The sequence below is a fragment of the Mobula birostris genome, chromosome 28 (genome assembly GCF_030028105.1).
Source record: "Mobula birostris isolate sMobBir1 chromosome 28, sMobBir1.hap1, whole genome shotgun sequence".
NCBI lineage: Eukaryota > Metazoa > Chordata > Chondrichthyes > Myliobatiformes > Myliobatidae > Mobula > Mobula birostris.
Window position 1 is genome coordinate 34,039,503 of NC_092397.1, and position 2,897 is coordinate 34,042,399.

At 46.5% G+C, this 2,897-nt stretch overlaps 1 non-coding gene across 1 annotated transcript; it reads right to left on the reverse strand.

The window, feature by feature from the left end:
- Nucleotides 1–891: 891 nt before the first annotated feature.
- On the reverse strand, nt 892–963 carry trnaq-uug (transfer RNA glutamine (anticodon UUG)). The gene has a single exon. It is a non-coding gene; the product is annotated as a tRNA-Gln (tRNA).
- Nucleotides 964–2,897: the final 1,934 nt, after the last annotated feature.

Consider the following 2,897-nt stretch of genomic DNA (forward strand, 5'->3'; position numbering starts at 1 on the left):
CAGATCTAACACGGCTAACACAGGAAAAAAAAAACGCCAACAAGAATATTAGCCTTCAACACCACCCCCACTCAGAAAGTAGCAAATAGCCAAGAACGTAAACACAGAGAAAAAAAACCTTAAGGAGACCAATATAAATTACCGTCCGCACTAACTATCTTGCATATCTTCGAACTTCGAAAATCAGCGAGGAAGTCACGGAGTCCTGCCGTGGGGCCTTCATAGACGAAGACTGGGCTCTTTCTCTTTGCTGGAGGCAGCCTCCCGACCTCCTGGCCGACGCACCCTCCCATGGGGAGTGACCAAAATTGTCACATACAAAACGGGCACCTCACTTGACAGAATAAAGAAACAGGTTCCACCGAGACTCGAACTCGGATCGCTGTTTTCAGAGTCCAGAGTGCTCACCATTACACCATGGAACCACAGGTATTTACTGTGAACGATCGTAAGAAACTGAATCGCAAGCTAGCGTGTAGTGACACGTGTGAACTTTGACAATAAATTTATTTTAAACATTGCACTTCCTAGAGCAGGTTTCGTGAGGAGAGATTGAGTATGACAAGAGCTTTTCTCTTTGTAGGGAAGCAGGATCGGTAACAAAAAAAAACATAAAAAAAAAACAACTGGAAGAGACCAATATAAACTACCGTCCACACCACCAATCACATATGCCTCATAATTTCGAAAACAGCCTCTGTCAGCGTCAAGCAGAGCGACAGCTCAAACTCAGTCCTTCCGTGGGGCCTCCCTCCACCGAGACCCGACCTGCCGACCTTCGGGCAAAGCGGCCCTTCGACCTTCCCCCCCCCCGACGCGGAGTGATCAAAATGTTCACGAACATTCCAGTATGTTCACAAATGGACACGTCACTTGGCAGAACCAGGAAATAAGTTCCACCGAGACTCGAACTCGGATCGCTGGATTCAAAGTCCAGAGTGCTCACCATTACACCATGGAACCACAGGTATTCGCTATGAACGACCACAAGAAGATGCATCTTAGGGTAGTATGTGGGAACACGTAAATTTTGACAGTAAATTTAAGTTGAACTTCATAAATGATGTGTTGTGAGGACATGTTGAGGATGGGAATAGTTTTCTCTTTGGAGAGAAGCAGGATGAGAGGTGACTTAAAAGAGGTATATAAGATGCTGGAAGGCAAATATCGAGTAGACAGAGTATTTGTCTGGGAGCGGAAGTGGCAAAACCGAGTTTAGATAATTTCAAGGTGATAGAGGAATTTAAAAAAATGGAAAATGCTTTAGATAATTTGTTATACACAGAAAATGAATGGCATTCGCATCTAGGGGTAGTGTCAGAAGCAGATATATTCGAGACATTTCAGAGACCTTGCACTGGGGCATGAGCCTTGCAACTGATGATTTTCTGTGGGAAACTATTTTGACAGCCGTCATTGCCAAATAAGGACACAACCTTGGGGTATTTATTAATCTGAGGGCAATCTGATGAGAACTCTGTTTGTCAGGAAACGGGGAGAGTGGAGACTGTGAGCTGCTGAGATTGGGTAAACTCACATCTGACCTGTGGGATTCATTTAAAGTTGAGCAGTTCAGTAATGTTGAAAATTCAGCCAAAAAGGAAAATGAATCTTGAGGAAAGTTTAGGAAGTGGATATTGGACAATGCCCTCGATAAATATACAGCAATATGCAAATTAAACAGAGAATCTGTAGTGCCGAATGATGCTGGTGAGTGGGAATGATTTAGCAAAGCAAGACTGGGGAAATACCAATGCAATTTGCACACACATTAAAAACAAGAGGGACATCACAGAGCAGGTTGGAAAGTAGAACAACTCAGGGGCAGAGGAGAGAACGTATGCCTGGAGCCTGAGGAAGTGGGGAAAGCACGAAATGAATATTTCACGTCAGTATTCCTCAAACAAAAAGCGATGCAGTAAAGAATTTTCAGAAAGGATACTCTGCTATTCCAGTGCACGTTGACAACAAGCTGCGGGAGCGTTGGGACTCTCACCAGGACTGGATGGGATACATCCCCGGCTATTGAGTGAATGAGGCAAGATAGCAGATATCTGGAAACTTCACAGAGATCTTTGTAGTCTCTTTTTAATTGCACATTTTTTTATTTCAAAAGTACTTTATCCAAAAATAAAATTATGCACAATAAACCATTCAATAACTCTCAATCCTTCAGAGGTGTTTCCATTCCAGGCTCCATATTTGCACTTTTAGCCACCCAAGTGGCTGTCTGTTGTTTACTCTTTCCACACCATATTTGAGGGGCATACTCCCCGCTCCCGACCCCTCCCACTCCCGCGGGAGAAGAACCCTAAACAGTGCTCCATCCCCACCGGGCCCTTGCGAGGGCTGCACCGAGTTTCAGTGCGTCCCTCAGCACGTACTCCTGCAGCCGAGAATGTGTCAGTCGGCAGCATTCTCCCAAGGACATCTCTACGTTCTTGTAGACCATCAAGTTTCGGGCCGAGCAAAGAGCGTCTTTCATTGAGTTGATAATCTGCCAGCAGCACCGGATGTTGGTCTCCGTGTGCGTCCCCGGGAACAGCCCGTAGATCAGAGAGTCCTCTGTTACACAGCTGCTGGGGATGAAGGAGGGATGAAGGAGGGATTTGACTGAGAGAGCCCCTCTCACCGCCAGCCAGGCGAGGTCCTGGTGCCTGTTGGTGAGATCTGGCGTTGGGCCTCCAATTCCTAATGTTCTCCCTTTCCCCTTCTGATTGTAGATGAGGGTGATGATGCCCTTCCTCATGGACTCTGACTTGCAGCCGGCCAGAAGCATGGCGTTGTACACTTCCAGCAGGTCTGGGCCCATCCAGTTCCACAGAACCGAGTACAACTCAGCCGGTAAGCCGTCGCTTCAGGAGTTTTACTCGACTCAAAGGAACGGACGGAGCCTG